The sequence below is a fragment of the Octopus sinensis genome, linkage group LG4 (assembly GCF_006345805.1).
Source record: "Octopus sinensis linkage group LG4, ASM634580v1, whole genome shotgun sequence".
Taxonomy (NCBI): Eukaryota; Metazoa; Mollusca; class Cephalopoda; order Octopoda; family Octopodidae; genus Octopus; species Octopus sinensis.
In genome coordinates, this window is record NC_043000.1 from 47,333,915 (window position 1) to 47,355,430 (window position 21,516).

The window sequence follows — 21,516 nt, forward strand, 5'->3', positions numbered from 1 at the left end:
ATGATATTAGTAATAGCAACTATGCTAAACAGGAAAGCAGTCATAGTGAAAGAAGATAGTACTACATAGAGATTGTATAGAGTCGTATCAGACTCGAAAATATAACTGTGCGATATTGTGAAACGATCCAATACAATACATATAGGCTAAATGTACTGGTAACAAACAAGAAACAGCAATATTGCATACATTGTATACAATTAATTGATACCATATTGCTGTAATATGTACTGTTACTCAAACATGAGTAGCTACGTGATATGTAAACGCGGGATTAAGTGATGACAAAAATACTGCGCAAATACAGGTTCTATTGTTCAAAATGTATGCAGAGTAGTCTGTAAAATGGCTGGTGAGCTTTGGTGTTCTGTGATTCTGAGAGACGATTTTCAAAAAATATTGTTAAATATTTAGTGATAGACATTTCTTTACAATTCTTAAATTTCTCTGCTGACGAATAATCTTCAATGATGCCCAAAATTATTTAACAACGAACTTATGCGAAGCACAGCATACAAGGCATCATCACTAACAGCCACTCACAAAGAAGATTTACTCTTTAATGTACCATTGAATTTACCAAAGAATAGCAAATATATTCTTTAAAATCTACTCAAACATTTTCCATCGCAACACATACCACAAAAATGTAGCAAAATCACATTCAAATTCCTTACGTCATATGCATAAATTTAAGGTACCATCAGTCAATTCATAATGAAACCAACCTTTCGGTATTTGTGCACATTATCCTGTAATTACAATCAATTAACCATTGGACTACAAATGAAACGCTAACGAAATAATTTATTGCACCACTAACAAAATCAACAACCTATGGAAGTCGCATCAACGTATTTACACCTTCAGTCACCAAATTAAAAGCACTGACAACTTTTTTACAAAGTTTTTTTTAGAAAGTAAATTCGAAACAAGAATTGTAGCATCTGAAAGAATGCACCATGCTTTGCTAAAGCATTGAAAGGCAATATATGAATTGAAAGTTTTATCTACCAGAGAGAACATATTCCTTAGGATAGATATCTTAAATTGTAATACAGAACTGTACTAACATGGACAATTATGTTGTGACCTGTAAATAAAGAAAAACTCATCGGTCTGACTCTCATCTCAAGTTTCTGAATAGGTTCTCATGCAGATAAGTTGCCAGAGAACATTGCATATGGCTCTCCGTATATTTATCTATTGAGTAGTATGTAATGGTGCACTGGTAGATGTTGTTAGGCCATTCCATTATCAGTTTAGTTGTGACTAATACAATTACGCTTAGAAAGTAATAATAACAACTTTTCAGCTTTTTTTTAAATCCCAGCATTATAACGCAAAAAGTAAGATCTGTTAAATTGCAAGCTACTGTAAAGAACTTCCTCAGCAAAATTTCAAAACAGGAGACTAAATATGCATTGAATTCGCGCTGCACACATAGTTATGCGCACGCGCAACTAACTACACACACATATGCATACATATATGCATACACACACACACACGCGCACCACATATAAATATATATATATATATAGCTATGTAGATAGCGTTGTCTGTTTGGAGAACAGAAATATGAGCGAGTAGCATTAAGAGTCTCCTAACCAACCAACTTATCTCTAAATTTAAAATATAATATTTTCTATGAAATTCAATTAAGCAAAATAAAGACTTGTAAGTCATTTATCTTAACACACTATTACATCTTAATAACATATGACAGATTGAATTTCAGGAACAATTTGTCTCCGAAGTAACATACTGATGTCTACCTACATAGCTAATTAAACTATCATTACTAAATGCATTATGTATAATGATATTTAGTGTAGTATTGGTTATAATTATATTTAAAGTTTTAGAGAGTTTTACAACACGCCAATCCACTGCGGTTTTGTGTTCTGTGCTTAATTATTTTTCTTTTGCATTATCGATTCTGTGTTCTATAAATCCCGATTTTTTCCCTTTTTTATAATTTGACTTTAATATTACTTTTATCCGTTATCTTCGTGACAAGTACAAGAACCGATTCCTTTCGTCTACCCAGCATTTTGTTGTTGTTCTTCCACCCCTTTTACATTGCTTTTACATTGCTATTTTTGTTATGTATTTGTCTGAATATTTTTTTACCATGCCTAATGCACCTACTATGATAGGAATTGTTTCTGTTTTTAGATTCCACATTCTGGTTACCTCTATTTCCAGGTCTTTGTATTTTGAAAGTTTCTCCATTTCTTTTAGAGACACGTTGTCATCCGCTGGTATTGATACATCAATTAGAAAACATTTTTTTCTTCATGATCTCTGACAACTATATCTGGTCTGTTGGCCTTAATTTCTCTATCTGTGTGTATCGGCATATCCCAGAGTATGGTTGCTTTCTCGTTTTCTGTGACCTTTTCTGGTGTGTGCCTATACCATCTTTTTTCTGTTGTTATTCCATAATGTTGGCATAGTTTCCAGTGTATATAGGTTCCAACTCTGTCGTGTCTGTGAATATATTCCTTCTTAGCCAGGACTGGGCAGCTAGAGATAATATGATTTATTGTTTCCTGTCCATCTCCACATATTTTGCAGTTACTTGTTATATTTCTTTTCATTACATGTTTTTGGTAATTTCTGGTGGGGAGGCTTTGAGTCCTGTATTTGCCATGAAAGGGCTTTTCTTGCCATCGTTTTATCATGGTTCGTTGCTGTTCTATTTTTAGTTTGGATTTCATTTGTTTTATAGCTTTTGTTGTTTCTTCTTCTTCTTCTTCTTCTTCTTCTTCTTCTTCTTCTTCTTCTTCTTCTTCTTCTTCTTCTTCTTCTTCTTCTTCTTCTTCTTCTTCTTCATATTTGTTAGGTGGTATGATTTCTTGTTTGTATTTGTCAGCTTCCTTAAATACTGAGAACAGTTTTTTGTTTTGCTCGTGTTTTGCCGCTATTTGCATCAGTTTTCCTTCCTTCTGAAGTAGATATTTTTGCAGTCCTACGGCGGTTATTTTATAGTAGTTTTCCAGCTGTATAAGGCCTCTACCACCTTCTATACGTTGTATATATAGTCTTTCTATGTCAGATTTTGGGTGATGCATCCTAGATTCTGTCATTATTTTTCTTGTTTTCCTATCTATTTTGGTCAGTTCATTTAGTGTCCAGTTAAGGATATTGTAGCTGTAACTTATAACTGGGACGGCTAAAGTGTTGATACCTATTATCTTGTTTTTCAGCATTGAGCTCTATTTTCAGTTTTGATCTAACTCGTCTATAATATTCTTTTTTTATTTTCTCTTTCATTTGTGTGTGTTGTGTCTTATCTAGTTCATGGATTCCTAAGTATTTGTAAGTTTGGCTTTGGTCTAATTCTTTTATTTCATTGGTTTTATCTAGTGTGATGTTGCTACTCTTAACTAGTTTTCCTCTTTTCAGGGTTACTTTGGTGCATTTCTCTAATCCAAATTTCATATCTATTTCTTTGGTAAATCTATGAACTGTCTTTATTTGTGTTTCCAGCTGTTTGTCATTTGTAGCGTATAGTTTTAGGTCATCCATATATAAAAGGTGGCTGATCGTTATTATTATTATTATTACTATTATTATTATTATTATTATTATTATTATTATTATTATTATTATTATTATTATTATTATTATTATCATTATTATTACTATTATTATTATTATTATTATTATTATTATTATTATTATTATTATATTATTATTATTTACATTTAATCTGCATGTTTGTTACAATCACTTGCCGAGGCACACCCAGCATCCTATGGTGAGTGAAGGATGAGAGATGTCACAGTATGACTGGAAGCTTGGGGAGGGGCAAGTAACAGGAGCAGTAGCAAAATACCTTCGTGTAATACAACACATACATTAATATTGATAGGCTTCTTCTTCGAATGTGGACAGTACTTGTCAGCACAATATTTTGGATTTCTCTGAGACATAGATCCCCTGCTATATTATCTAGATGTTTCTGACATCCCTTTCTTATCATACTTAGGGTACTCACAATAACAGCAACAGTTCTCGCTTTAGGAGGCTACATCTTTTGTATTTCAGTTTCCAGGTCCTTACACTTTCTTAATTTGTCAAATTCCTTTACAGGTATATTTTCATCAGTGTGAATACTTACATCTATTAGTCTAGAAGTATTTTAGCTTTAGTCTTTAATGATTATGTCTAGTCGATTAGCCTAACCGTACTGTCGGCGTTGACTAGAAAGTACTAGACAATAGTGACATTCTTACGTTCAATGACTAGCTCAGCATGATATTTGTACCAGTAAGCAGGAGTGCTGATTTTGTAGTGTTTACAAATTTTCCAATGTAAATACTAACCGACCATATCGTGGCCATTTTTGTATTCGAGACGAACTGTTCTATTATTTCGCCTAATGTACTGTAGAATCCGCATTTAGGGTCAGAACCGTTTTGAGGAACGTTAGCCTGGTAGTTTTGGGCAAGCAATCTTTGATCTTGTGCCGCAAATATGAAACCTTCAGTCTCTGCATTCAGTCCTGAGTTTCTCGACTACTAATGGATTGCTACTTGGTCTGTATCAGTATTTTGGCTTCGAAATATATACTGTCCATGCAGAGGCTTCTGACTCTACCGCTTATCTATTATTATTATTATTATTATTATTATTATTATTATTATTATTATTATGATTGTTGCTGTTGTTGTTATTGTTATTATTATTATATATTTTAAATATGTTTACATTTCGCGTTGTGGCTTATGATTTAAAATGCTGGTATACCTATATTAATTTCCAATTTTTCCAATTCCCCCTATATTGTACATGATTAATTAATTAATTAATTAAATAATTAATTAATTAATTAATTAATTAATTAATTAATTAATTAATTAATTAAATAATTAATTAATTAATTAAATAATTAATTATTTAAATAATTAATTAATTAACAATACTGCCAGTAGCTGAACAGTTATGTAAATTTAACTTAGTATTCAGTTGTGTCCTGGTTTGTGTTTGATAACAATAGTAACAATTTCTCTGTTTTCTCATAAACCCAAAACGAAATTACTTGTTCTCCGATGAATTACAAACAGATATAGAAGAACTCGGGTCAAAATACCAATATTTTTTCTGCCATTGTGAGATATGCATATTTGTAAAAGATTTGTATATATTTTGTAATGTACCTTATAATTTGAAAATCATTGTTAAATCTACATTAAGTTTCAGGCTATCCAATATTCAGTGCCATGCATAATTGCTATATAAATACACTTGCATGCTTATATGAACAGAAATCGACATATATTCACAACAATACATACGCACATTTATTTATAGGTATATACATGCGTGATTGCACGAATGTATATGTATATGCGTGCATACACACATTCTCGCACACACATACATGCATATACATATACACACACATACATATATGCATATCTATATACACACACATATATATACATAAACACAGTATCCGTTTCGGTCATTGAGACTTTTTCAATTGTAAGTATGGAAAACAATTAAATTTTGGAAGAATTACATGAAAAGTTTTTTAAAAGAATATTTGCATATTATCCAAATACAAGGGGCAGTTCCCTTGTTTTTGCCTGTCTCTGTCTCTCTTGTGAATTCGAGATCGTTGTGATTTCTTGGCAGTGAAGAAGAAGAAGAAGAAGAAGAAGAAGAAGAAGAAGAAGAAGAAGAAGAAGAAGAAGAAGAAGAAGAAGAAGAAGAAGAAGAAGAAGAAGAAGAAGGAAAGAATGCGAGACTGCTTTGATAGTTGTAGGTTGTTAAATCGTCAAGTGCCCTGAAGGTGACTTGTTGAGGATGGTAGTAGTGATTGAATTCTTGAGATATCTATTTTGAATGTATTGCTTATAACCTGATATACGCACTAACGTGCTCTGGATATCAAGAGCAATACATAGGCCAAATAAAAAACAGTCTACGTCAAAGGATGTCTTTACACTGATCCCAGATCATAATTCCCCAAAAAATAGAAAGATAGCATTCAGCCACAACATCGATATTTGCGCCAATAACAAAAATCCACGCTTCAAAATTTTTCCCATCTATCAATTCAGGGACGATACAACCAGTAGCCAACGAATTAGTAAAGAGTCTTTCTTCATCATAAAACACAGACCCCTTGTGAACGCATCTGCAACAAATGGTATATCCACCACGACCTTAGAATAATACTCTCGAAAATATTTAAAACGATACCTTCAAAAGAGATACCCAAGAATTCATTAAAAACAGTCCTGATCACTGCTATAATCCACAACGAGTTACTTTTAGGTCACTTGACCATTTAACATCCTACTACTACTATACCATCCCGCATTCTTTTGTTATTCTTTCTCTTCTTCTCCTTCTTCTGCTTATTCGTCTTCTTCCTCTCCACCACCTCCTTTCTTACTTTATTACTACTGCTGTTTAGATTATTATAAACAATACGCAAATATTATAAACAATACATTCAAAAGAGATATATCATGAATTCAATCTCTACTACCATCCACAACATGTCACTTTCAGGGCACTTGAGCAATTAACATCCTACCTACTATCAACGCACTCACGCATTCTTTTCTCCTCCTCCTCCTTATTCTTCTTTTGTTCTTCTTTTGTTCTTCTTCTTCTTCTTCTTTTTCTTCTTCTTCTTCTTCTTCTTCTTCTTCTTCTTCTTCTTCTCCTTCTTCACTGCCAAGAATTCACAACAACCTCGAACCCACAACAGTAAGCAAGACAGACAGAGACAGGCAGAAAGAAGGAAAATGTCCCTTGTATTTGAATACTATGCAAATAGTCTTTTAAAAAACTTTTCATTTAATTCTTCCAAAATTTAATTGTTTTCCATACTTACAGTTGAAAGAGTCAAATGATCGAAACCGGTGCTGAAATGCTTTTTATAAAATTATTTTAGCATTTCCTACCTTGACTTTTTCCCATATATATATATATATAACGGAGTTGGCGTTCTGTCGACTAAATTCCTTCACTATACTGCACGTCACAATGTCGCAATAAATATTTAACAGAAATTTAAGAGGTAAAAATATGAGACATTCTCTTTGAAAATTACAATGAATAACTTATAGCTATTAGTTATTTCATTTTAGATGTCTTTCAGTAGATGATTAATGAGATACATATAAGTTAGTATGTAAGTACATCATACACATAGATAGTATATGTGTGTATGTGTATGCGTCTTTCTCTCTCTCTCTCTCTCTCTCTCTCTCTCTCTGTATATATATATATATATATATATATATATAAAACATATATATATATATCTGTATGTATGCATGTATGTATGTATGTACGTACAAATGTACGTATGTTTGTATGTGTATTTATTTAGGTAGGTAGCCTCTTACTGCCAAATACACCAAACATTCGTGACAATCACAAACAAGGCTATGCACTTACTTGATACACATTAACCACACTAATACACTAATATGTTTGTACTAGCCATCACGCTCACATACAGACTCACACATATGTGTATGTATAGGAACAATAACACAGATGCACTCCTATCTATGCATACGCAAAAAAATATTATCACATCCAAGTACCTACACAGCTACATACATATATCTCATGACATCCAAATTTTATTTACAGAACATTTCTCGATAACTAAAAATATTACCATTCTTTTAGTATTGCGAATATAATAATGATATCCCTTTTTATAATAGAAGTTCTACATCTACACAATTTTTGCGAGATGACTTGTGAAGATATGTCTTTTTGCGAGATACCAGTGATAAGTCTTTGGTTTTGAGAAATATCATTGGTTTCAAATGTTTGCCCCATGCCAGCAATTTCTGGGAAGGGCTTAAATAGATTATATCAACCCCAGTGTTCAACTGGTTCTTATCTAATTAACCCTGTATAGATGAAATGCAAGTACAACCCCGATGGATTTTGAACTCAGAAGGTAGAGATATGTGAAATGCTGCTAACGCTTTCGCCCGTTGTGCTAACCATTCTGCCAGCTCGCCGCGTTTATTCTTAAGCAAAAGCATTCACATCTCTTCGATTTTGTGAAAGGACTGTGATAATTCTTTCGTAGGCAAAGGTGATAGTGGATATTCTTTTGTCTTGAAAATGGTAGTAGTAAGGTAAGAATGTCGTAGATTATAGTAGATTATCGATTAGATTATAGTGGAAGACTTTCATTTTGAGAGATTATTGTTTGGGCTTCATTGTTGAGATTTTTCTTTCTTATTTTTAAAAAAGATTGTTGTGATAATTCTATTTCAAAAATAACAACAGTAAGATTTTTCTTTTGAACGCTGGCACTTGCCCTGGCACTGATAATTTATCCTTTCTGTGGCACCATAAGGACTATACGTTCTTTAGAAGTGATAGCATCACTTATTTCTTTAGCTATAGCGGTACTAATTTGTAATGTTTACAATAGATCATAATGTTAACGCTAATATATGGCACAAATTCGTCGGATCTACTGTATCTTAGCAGGATTGTAGACTTAAACTATCACCCACCCAGAGAATGAAAAGTTGCTTCTTGGTAGCCGTCCCATTTTTATAGGTAAGAGAATGCTGATAATGGTCTCTCCTAGGTTTGAAAATTGATAGTGGTAACACGTCGTTTCTGTGAAATGATAGATATAATTCATCGTTTGTGAGAGAGAATTGGGTTAACTTTTCCTTTCTGAGAGATGACTGTAGTAGCTATTTTTAGTTTTTGGTTTCTGTTGTGTGTTTTTAATTCAAGAATCCCTTATCGGCCAGTTTTTTATTTGGTAGGAATCACAGAAGTAATTCTTCGATTTCAAGACATGATAGTGGTAAGTCTTTTGGTGGAGACGTTAATGGAAACTATTTATATTTTCGATATGATCGTGATGGCTATTTTTCTAAAGTTGGCAGTGGTAAATCTTCTATTTTGAAAGATAGGCGAAATAACTATTTTTTTTTATGATGGATGATTGTGGTAACACTTCGTTCTTTTTTCTTTTTTTAGAAATGATTGCGGGAACTATTCTTTTTGATAGATAGCAGCGGTAACTCATTCTGATTTTCGTTCTTTGTGTGTTTTTTATTAATTCAAGAGTCACTTAGCAACAGGATTACATGTGTATTCTTTCTGTCTAAATCATGTAAGCAACAATGAAATATGTTACATTAAAAAGAATTTCCCTATTGTATCTTTTCAATTCTTTCTTTCATTCTTTCTTACTACGTCCTGTCTCACTTATTCAATCACTCTTTCTTTTCCTCTCTGCTTCTCTTCTATTTCTTTTATTTATATATTTATAAAATATCTGTCCTTTCCAGATGAATTTCATATTATTTCCCATTCCCTTCATATAATTCAAATTCAACTGCTACTCTATAAATAAACAGACACAACCTCTCCTCACCCTGCATTTACGCCAGACGTACTAATACACATTTACATATGAAAATACAGATGCATATTTTGTTTGAATGCATATATATCTGTGGATGTGTATGCATATGTATATATATATATATGTATATATATATGTACCTTCGTATATCTATATATTATATACATACAAATATATGTATATATAAATATATATACGGATACGTCTATACGTATATCTATATATATATATATATATATATATATATATGCATACATTTCTACGTTTATGTATACACATATTCTTCTAAGTGTACGCACACATTTACATTTAGATGCACTAGTATAAATATATGTATTTATGTAGATATATACGTGTATATATGATATATATATATATATATATATATTATATATATGTGTATATAATACACACGCTCACACACACACACATATATATATATATACATACATATATATATATATATATATAATATATATATATATATATATATATATATAATATATATATGTCCTTCATTTATATGAATAAATTTTTTAGGTTTGTCATATTTGTCAGTTCAATTAAGGAATACACAAATATTACCAGTATTGGATTTAGAATTCTGGAATGTTTTCTATGGTTCCAAACAACATTATTTTCAAATTCAGTAGACTGATAACATATATACATGCATGAATACATACATACCTGCATATATACACACACACATGCATACATACAGACCTATTTATATATGTATGTATATTCATGTATACATGTATGTATCTATACATATAAATATATGCATGCACATACAATAATAATAATAATAATAATAATAATAATAACAATGATAACAATAATAATAAGTAATAATAATAATAATGACAATAATAATAATAATAATAATAATATAATAATAAAATAATAATAATAATAATAATAATCATAATAATAATAATAATCATACTTATTATTATTATCATTGTTATTATTATTATTATTATTATTATTATTATTATATTATTATTATATTATTATTATTATTATTATTATTATGTGTGTATATGAATATATGAATGGATGTGTGTGTGTGTGTGTGTGTCGGTAGTGTTATTTTGCGATATGTCATGTCTCATTACTAGAGTGGTAAATTTGGCAGGAATTGTAGTGTGTGTCAGATTAAACGAAAATAAATACATAAATAAACTGAAGCGCTGTTATGTTGCCAATAACCGTGTCTTTTAGTTTTACATCTGCCACATTTTAAAGAATGCAAGGAAGACATTGCGTGTGAGAGGTAACGAACGTCTCAGTCGAAGAGAAGGATACTAGGAGGCAGATGTCTTCGCTGTTGTTTATCTCGATATTGGCTTGAATGGACTTAAGTATAGCCTTGTGGTTAAGTCGTTCGCTTTACAAAACCCGGCACCGTCGACAAAAGAAGTTGATAATACTTTCTGACTAACCCAAGAATCATTCATGAATTATTTAAATTATTTAGGCGTAGGAGTGGCTGTGTGGTAAGTAACTTGCTTACGAACCACAAGGTTCCGGGTTCACTCCCACTTCATGGTACCTTGGGCAAGTGTTTTCTACTATTGCCTCGGGCCGACCAAAGCCTTGTGAGTGGATTTGGTAGACAGAAACTGAAAGAAGCTCGTCGTATATATGTATATGTATATATATGTGTGTATGTGTTTGTGTATATGTTTGTGTGTCTGTGTTTGTCTCCCCAACATCACTTCACAACCGATGCTGGTGTGTTTACTTCCCCGTAACTTAACGGTTCGGCAAAAGAGACCGATAGAATAAGTACTAGGCTTACAAAGAATTAGTCCTGAGGTCGATATGCTCAACTAAAGGCAGTGATCCAGCATGACCACAGTCACATGACTGAAACAAATAAAAGAGTAAAAGAGTAAATAGCAACTGTGAAGAATTACGTCGACCCTACCTTGCCTGTTTGTGGGTACCAGATTTAATCTATCTTCCGCCCAGAGGATAAAGCACCAACTCCCGATTCTGCTGCGTTTGTGAAATAGTTCAGTCCACTAGAAATATTCGGAATAAGTTTCTTGTCAGAAGCTTTATCATTATAATGATCCAGTATTTTTTATTACTACAGTTGAAAAGTAATGATCGTATCCTTCCTTCTGATGCAAAATCGCATTCGTCCCTTTTTGCGTTTTTTTTTTCCTTCATGAAGGCTGACAATGATTCCGAGGTGGAAGTAAATTTGTCTCAAGAGATGTGAGGAAAAAACCTAATCTACATGAGACACACACAACATATATACAAACACGCACACACACACATACACACAAATACACACACTTATGTATAAATGTGTGCAAACAGACACACATATATGTATGTGTCTGTAATGTATATGTATATATATATATATATGTATGTTTTTATGTGTGTATGTACATGTGTGTGAGAGCGAGTGTGTGTTTGTGTGCGTGTGTGTTTGTTTGTGTGTGTGTATGTATGTGTGTGTGCGCAAGAGTTCGTAGAACTGAAAACAGACAGGACTTATCAAAATAGAAAATGCATAGAATTCTTCAGAAGCTCAACGCTTGATAGAAAGCATAAACCGTTTTAACTGTTAAGCAATTCAATATCGCTTTTATACCACTGGAAACCATTTGCACGAATGCATGCTTGCGTTTGAAAAGAACGCTTTTTAGTTTAGTGTATGAAGTCAAAACGTAGGTGAAAGTGATCAATTCTATTAGTATGTAGCATTACTCAGCATTCGAAACCTTGTAACAGGCAAAGTTCACAGTATATGAAGTAATTGCGACTTTGACAATTTTGGCCTATATCACAGCCAATCGATGTTGTGGTAATATTTTGTGGTAACAACATTAATGGAGAATCTCTTGTCGTTTCGCGGCAAATCATGGTTATATTTCCAGACGCATGGAAAAAACAAGGAAGAGTTTTCATTCATGCTTCCGTGCTTAGCCTTTAGCCCTATCACTCCGACCACGTGTAAATATGATCACCTCTCACTAAATATATATTCTCAAACATTAGCTACTGGTATTCAGCATAACAGCTTTAGCTGTTGTAAAGTAACAATCGTAGCATCAGTTATAAATAAACATGTTCATAAAAACTAAATGTTGTCATTGATATAATTTGGGAGTGGTATACTGCCAGTTGAAGCAATCAAGCTCCTAGCTTACCACAAACACAAGCGAATGGATTCCTAAGTTATTATTCTATTAGCTGATACAAAATTTCAAGAGATTCCGAATGGCGAGCTAATTTCGCGAATAGGAATGGGTGCTTTAATCATGATTCTATTGGGGCTCCGATTCTGCACGCTAGTGATATATATTTTCCAGGTTCTTTATTTTGTTAATTTTCATAAAATTGAAGTGGCTGCCGAGTTAAATCATGCTGCAACCCGGATCCGTCCACGAACCATCTGTTTGACACTCGTGCATTAGAGCATTGGGAAAAATATCATACGTTATTGCTTCCGGCTGTTTCCTTTTCAAAACCCGCAGAAGGCAGTTTTACCATGCGCTCCACTGTTTCGATGAAATAAAGTACCACCCAATTAACGGGGCTGATTTAATCGATTATCTCATTTACAAAAATGCTGGCTTTGTGCTCAAATTAGAGTAAATTCTTATTACCACTATCACCTGAATGAATTATGGGCCTTTAGATTTTCATTCCTTGCCGTCCTGAAAAGTAATATATATTAATTTTCCTCCAGGCAGTTCTGTTTTAGCAGTGAAATGCCGCAATGTAAAAATATTTTATATCTTTTTTATGCGTCAATATGAAAAAGACATTGCAACTAATCAAATGAGAGCACTCAACCAATTTGTTTTTGATACCTTCAACAATCTACTCGTATATTGAATGTTCTTTTAGTGCATTAGTTTGACGATATACTTATGTTTGGGGAGGAGGGAGTGTTCCTGAAGAATTTCCCCGCTGTCTCTGAAAGTACCGATCTGTATACAGCTGGCGACAAAAAGCATTTATCGTGTAGTTATCAATCTAAGCATTTACATTACACGAACTATACAATTCTGTTTGTTTATTTATTCATTAAATTACTAAATCGTCGGGACCGGCAAGATAATTCTTACTCTGAAAATCCTTAATGAATGTGAAACAGCCATGAGTTATCTCCCGTAATTTTCAAAAAGAATAGATAATATTAGTTACCAACTATTGCTTTCGCCAAATCTTTGATCTTTAACAGTTTTTTTTAATGCTTCATTCACTGAAGTTGCTTTCAGTAACTTTGCTATCGTTTATCATGCAGATGGCAGCTGAGAATCGTTTAATATTTAAACAATTATATGTATTTTTGTTTACGCCAATACGTATAGAGTTCTATAAGCAATTGTATTAAAAATCTCAGACTTGTACTTCCATTGAAGGTCAAACATTTAGTGGCAAATGGTAAGGGCGACTATGACTACCTCAATACTTGAATGCTACCTTAAATTAATGAGCCTCAGAAGGATGAAAAGTTGATAATAGAGAGATCTGAGTTCAGAACATAAAAATATACAACTAAAAGCTGAAAATCCTTTTGCCTGTCTACTGATTCAGTGCATCTCCTAATAACATTAGACATAACCACCGGTTTCAGTCAGAGAAATACGAACACGTCCACATACGAGATTCAATCAATGTATTTAGCACTTGCTGAGCATTATTAATTATACTCCAAAACGTCATCTATTCCTTCTTTTAAAATTCAGTTCTTTCAGTAGAACCAGCCCATATAGTCACATGCGGATCTCAACTATCATCGTACACATCACTACATTACCAACGATTATAAACAAAATGTGTAGGATTGCCCTCTAAACATTTTATCTTCTGTTTGGTCAGAAATAGAAGTACAGCTTCCATGATCTTTCTTTTAATAACCTCTGAGACTGATGAGTGATAGGTGTAAATTATAATCAAATCAGAGGCGTAGTCGGAATAATTGCAACAGAGCGAAATTCGCTGAAGGTACCAATGATCGGATGGTGGTAACAAATTAAGCCTACCATTCAAGAACTCAAAACAAATAGCCAGACGAATAGCGTTAAGCGTCACATCCGAGGATTTTACAACTCCATTAACCCTGGTCTAATACTTTGTATTATCGACCCCTGAAACGACGAAAGATAAAGTTAATCTCGGCAAGATTTGAACTCAGAACGTGAGGACTGGACTAAGCATTACAAGTCATTTTGTCCTACGCTCAAATGATACTGCCACTTCGTCATACGAAAGACAATATAAGACACATACTGATTTTACTTAAAGATTTTTGTTCTTTTCTTTTCAGAATTTCCATTGGATATGGGTAGAATTACTGGAGTATTTGAAAAATGCCTTTTGGTATGTAACCATGTACTATATGTTACACTCCTGGTTCAAATTCTATCAAGTTTGCCTTTGCTTTTCATTGTTCTAAAGTGAATGAGTTAAGTATTGATTTAATTACTCTTCCGTTTATCCTTATTATGTTGCTATGTCTACTTTAGAAATCCTTAGATAGAAGAATCGATAGATCATCTACCTCTAGCCTGCAGACGTGCAGCCATTTGTCAGTCACTGTGTATCTCTCTCCCCCGATCTCCCCGATCTCCCCGATCTCCCCGATCTCTCTCCCCCCTCTCTCTCCCTCCTCTTTCTCTCTCTCTCTCTCTCTCTGCTGGTTTCTACGACTACAACAAAGTCTCTTTTCCTCAAGGCTAGTTGGTCTCGTGCCATCTCTACTCTCTAGAACTTCCGAATCACTTGTCACCTATATTAAGACCATTCCACAAACGTCACATTAACTACAACGCTTAACAGTTCCCTCACAAATCTTTTGAAATTCCTTAAATATATGAATCTTTTCCTACCTTCATCGATTTCAAACTGTTCAATAAGCAAACGTTAAACACGCTTTAATCACATTCCAACACATTAGCGCCTGACATCGGGCATAAACAATAACAATAATAGTAATAATCAGTTTAAGATTATTCGAATGTAAATATCATATATGATAACACAATATGGTATGTTGAGACCTCAGTTTATTTGTGAATCGAGGGTGCATGCATAAAATATTAATCTGTTTCTTCTTAAATCGTTAACAAAATTTTCACTGATATACAATTATTGAATGTGTGTTCTATGACCTACTAAGTCATGGCAATGCAAGAGAATACACTCACAATGGAGGTATCTATAAAATATCAATTAAAAGCCCTTCGGCAAAATTATAGGGTGAGAATTCGTGAGGTTTTAATGCTGATCTTTGACATGTCAACTTTCTTCGAACCATAGCCACAGAAATAGTTGAACTCAGATTAGCATCGCAACCTAATAAAATAATTTAGTATATAATAACGAACTGACAAATAAAAGTAGAGTAAATTCAAATAGATCGTTAATTGGCACAGTGTCTGCTTTCAGTGGTTTGATGTCTAGCTCAATGTCACATTGACATGTCGCTGTCAAAACAAAGACAGCTCAATACTAATATTGACTTACACCTTGATATTACAAATAAACACAAAAAGAGAAGAGAATAAAGAATGAAACAAAGAAAGAAAACTGATCAAAATGCGTAACCTTCATTGATGCTAAAATGTTGATGCAGATTGTTCTGTAGTTTGCCGGAGGTCATTTAGAATTACTAATAAAGGAATAGTAAAAGATATTTACTGGCCTGAAACTGGCAACTAGTGGACATAATTAATTATGTTGAGTGCATCCTAAGAAGAGCCAACTTGATTAAAATTCTAGATTCTATGCCAGTTGCGTGATTGCTGGAAAATTCAGAGTGGTACACTCAATATTTAATTCTACAGTAGGTGTAAATACTTTTTAAGTATAGAAATATATATGAAAATATGAGCATGGGTGCAGACATTACCGCAGATATGGCTGCACGGTTAAAAACACGTCCATACTAAATCGTATGGTTAAGTAGCTTACACACACACGTGCATAAATATATACATACACACATGTGTGTGGAGGAGTATAAAGCGGTTTGTCGAACAAAAAGATCCAAGTTTTCTTCATAATACATTGCTTTACGTCCGTCTACAGTAAAAGGCGTTTTCGCTATTCAATAAGAAGAGAGATCAACTTGAATACGAGTAAGGAAAATATTGAGTTTGATAAGGTAATTGTTGTCCGAAAATATTAAAAGTAACAGAAGAAACGGAAGAATAGGTTTTTATGAATTCACAGAAATGATGCTTGAACTATATCGATACATACATACATACATACACACACAAACACATTCATATACATATACATACATATATATATGTGTGTGTGTGTGTGTATGTGTTTATATGTAAATATTATGTATCTACATATACATACATATATTATATAATTTTATATATATATATACATATATATATATATATATATATATATTAATAGTAAATATTAGGGAAAAATCAGATTTAGGATTGAATCCAATTAAATAGTAAAATTTTGTCTCTAATTTAATATATAGGCAGTCGTCGTGAAAAGACGTACTTTTTATAGCTCCCGTCAGTAACTAACCAAAGAAGTATTTTTCAACTCAATTTAACTCAACTCAACTCAACTCAAGCTAACATAATCTCTCCTTGTCTTTAATCTCAAGACGTTTGAACTCTACAATCCTACTATACTACTCTTTTACTACCATCGGAGGATAAATTTATACAAATCTATACACAACCTGAAGAAAGAGGAACAACCCAAAACTAAATACTAAACCCAAGACTAGTTCTAAAACTAGTCCCGTGAGTACAATTCTTTTTTCTTGGTCTGTATCAAACACACCGCTCATCCCGATTGTACTAATTACACTGAACTCTCACACACACAAGCCACGAATTTCCGAGTATATCGACACAAACTTTCCAACGGTGTATTCACTATTTACCGAGTATATCGACACAATCTTTTCAACAGTGTGTTCACTATTTTACATCAAGCCATCAATAACTGGTGTACACATACATACACACGCATACACATACATACATATATATATTACACAACACACTACCCCACTGAATATGGCCAATAATTTTCAAAAACGCCGCTGGTTGAAAATGAAATTACTGCAATGATTAACGCTTGGTTCATCCATCACAACGAAGCTAATGTTTATAGCAAAATAACTGAGGATTTAACGAAAAAATCCTTTCACAGATCTGTAAAACAGATAGAAAATAAATTAAAAGAAATTGTTAGGATATTCCCTATTTTTCACGCGCACATGGCTACACTAAAAGCCATTCTTGCCAACGAATCCAGTACAACAAATGACCAAATCCCAACAGGTCAGTGGTCACTTCAACAGCAACAATCAACTGACCTACTTCCATTGACAACAGCACCTGATGAACCAAGTCAAGTCTCACCTTCGCTACAGCAACAAAAACAACAGCAACAACACTCTAATACTACCACTAGTCAAGTTCCAATGCTGCTACAACTCCCCACTACTGCCACAATAGGAAAACCACTACTACATCCGCGTAAAACCATCTGCCACTACTACTCTCAAGGCAGCTGCAGATTTGACCACATACTGGCAAGCCAGAACCCACCATCACAAAATCAACAAGCTGCTTCTAACACCACCACCACCACCACCACTACTACTACTGCCAAAATAGAAAAACCACTACTACAACCAAATAAAAACCCCTGCCGTTACTATTCTAAAGGCACTTGTAGATTTGGCCCCAGCGGCACAAACAAAAATGGACGCTGTGCTTTTCCCCACCCGACCTTATGTCGTAGACTTGCTATGGGCACCTGTCCATACGGTATAACAGGAAAAAATTGCCCCCACCTCCACCCCAAATACTGTCCTAAATACAGAATCTATGGTTCTGACCCTAAATACGGATGCATAAGAGGCAATGGATGCACCTTATTCCATCCTAAACTGTGCCAAACTTCTGTCTCACAAAGGATGTGCCTGAACCCAGAATGCAACAACCACCATCTGAAGGGCACAAAACGATCACAGAATAGATATGAACAGGAACAGAGGAAATCTAGGACAACAACAAGAACAAAATACAACCACGTTTCCCCTCCTACAATCAAACTACGTAGACAGAACCAGGAAAAAACACCAAATAACGCCAACTTGAAATATGTATCCTCTGACCAAGTGGCAAACCAAACAAGTAACTCTTTTTTACTGACATACCTGGAAAATATGAAGGCCGACCTAAGCCAGGAGATCCAGCGAGCCATCACCAACCATCTATGCAAATCACAAGGACCACTCACCCATTACCAACTTCCCTTACCTCGACATTCCTGTTAAATGTACGTGGCATCAACCCATCAATTATTGCCCAAAAATGGAAGATCCCATATATAGAGAGTTGGCTTGCCGAAATGGCACATTGCTTCCCTTTCTTTATCCTTACCGAGACTCACCTGAACAACACCCATATGGACGCAGAGGTGAAAATAAAAGATTTCACCATTGTTCGTGCGGATCGCACAGACCGAAATAAGGGAGGGACAGCCATCTTATCCATGACTCCTTTTCACTTGATGCCAAGGACACATTTTCCAATGGCTACTGTGAATCGGTATCAGTATACAACAAAGCCAAGGACATAACCATTGTTGGTCTCTACAGGCCTCCCCAGGCACCTCTAAAGTACTTTGAAGAGTGCCTTAGCAAAGTCAAGTCCTTCCTTCGGAAGTACCACTCCGGAAACAAAATAGTGATGGGTGATTTTAACCTCCCTCATGTGAACTGGCCCACAAATACTCCGAAGTTAGGCAAGTGCTCTACATCAGATAGGGCAGCAGCAGAACTGCTCTTTAATCTGATGGATGAGTATTTCCTGACTCAGCTAGTGCTTGAACCAACGAGACAGAATAAAACGATCTTGGATCTGGTACTGACCAATCACTCTAGCTACGTTCACAGCATTTCAGTCGAAAAAACTCTCCTCTCAGACCACGACATGGTACTCTGCAATCTTAATCCCGACGTATAAAAACCAAACCAGCCAATCCCACTCCATGGCACCCATTTGACAACATAAATTTCCACAAAGCGGACTGGGGAACAATCAGAAAGGATCTGTCTTCCATCGACTGGTCTTTTACTCTCAATTCCCCTCATATTGAGACCGCGTGACAGCACTTTGAAACCATTGTCACCGACACATGCTCTAAACACGCTCCCAAGAAATCTACTAACACAAACAGAAACCGGCTCCCTAAAAAGAAAAAAACACTCATCAGGCGCATCAAAAGACTCAACAAAAAAATCAACCAATTAAAATATTCCCACACGCAACATCCACATTCAACAACAATGAAAAGACTAGAGCTGGAAAAACTTCATCTGCAGACTAACATGAAAACCTCCATTGAAAATCAAAGAGCTGTGGAGGAACAATGGGTAATCAAAAACATCAAACAGAACCCAAAAGTGTTCTATTCTTATGCAAATAAGCATAGAACCACTGTCTCACCTATTGGGCCATTGATTGATGAAAACGGCATTCCCCAACACGATGCTAAAGAAATGGCAGAAATACTGCAGAAACAATATTGCTCTGTCTTCAGTGTTCCCACTGATATTGATGTGAGGGAAACGAACGAAGCTGACTCCCAAAACAAAATCGCAGACATAACCTTCACTGCCACCGACATCGTAGCAGCAATAAATGAGGTCAAACATTACTCCGCTGTAGGCCCTGATAGATTTCCCGCCAGTCTCCTGAAGGAATGTAGATATCAACTTGCAGTCCCTCTGACCAACCTCTGGAGAAACTCGTTAGACGCAGGTTATATACCGAAAAAGTTTCTATCCCAGTCGGTCATCCCGGTTTTCAAACAGGGAAACAGATCCCTCGCAGTCAACTATCGCCCAATCTCACTCACCTCCCACATCATTAAAGTGTTTGAAAGAGTGTTAAGATCAAGGATAGCTGACTTCCTGGAGACCCACAAACTCCTAAATTCAAATCAACATGGCTTTCGCTGTGGCAGGGACTGTCTAACACAGCTCTTACACCACATTGAAGATGTACTCAAAGCCTTGGGAACAGGTTCGAACTCTGACGTCATATACCTTGACTTCAGTAAAGCGTTCGACAGGGTAGACCATAACATCCTACTCTCAAAATTGGCAAATGTTGGAATCCGTGGAAAAGTTCTACACTGGATTCAGTATTTCCTAGCGAATAGAACACAACATGTTGTAGTTGATGGAGTCCACTCAAACCCAGCAAAAGTCACCAGCGGTGTTCCCCAGGGAACTGTTTTGGGTCCGCTACTCTTCATAATTTATGTAAACGACCTTTCCAGTGTCGTACATCATTGCAAAGTGAAAATATTCGCTGATGACACTAAGCTCCAGCAAATCGTCAATGAAGAAGCAGACCGAACTCAACTCCAGTCTGACCTATATGCTGTGAGTCAATGGGCAGACAGAAACAAAATGCAACTGAATGAGGGAAAATTTGAGCTGATGCATTTTGGAAGAAATTCCTCACTAAAACAACCATACTCTCTTCCTTCAGGGGAACCGCTCACAGCCTCTAACAATATCAGAGACCTGGGTGTAATTGTTGATGACGATCTCAGTTGGAGTGCACACATCAACAAGAAGGTCGATACAGCTCGTAGGATGAGTTCCTGGATCTTAAGAACTTTCCGGTCCAGAGAACAAGGTGTCATCATACCACTTTTTTCATCCTTTGTACGGCCACACCTTGAATACTGCTGCCCACTGTGGTCTCCTCAAACAAGACAAAACATCTCCAGAATTGAGTCACCCCAGAGGGCTCTCACTAAACAAATTGAAGGCATGGCTGGTCTCGACTATTGGGATCGCCTTAAAGCCTTGAAACTTCACTCCCTCCAGCGTCGCCGTGAGCGGTACATCATTTGTACGATGTGGAAAATATACCACCAACTTTGCCCAAACGACCTAAACATTAGCTTCAAGGTTCATCCGAGACTTGGACCACGGGCTATACGTCCCCTGCCAAATTCAAGATCACAACATACATGTACACTGCAACATAATTTCTTTTCCTCAACAGGCCCTGCCCTATTTAACATTGTCCCGAGGGAGATCAAAGGGGAAA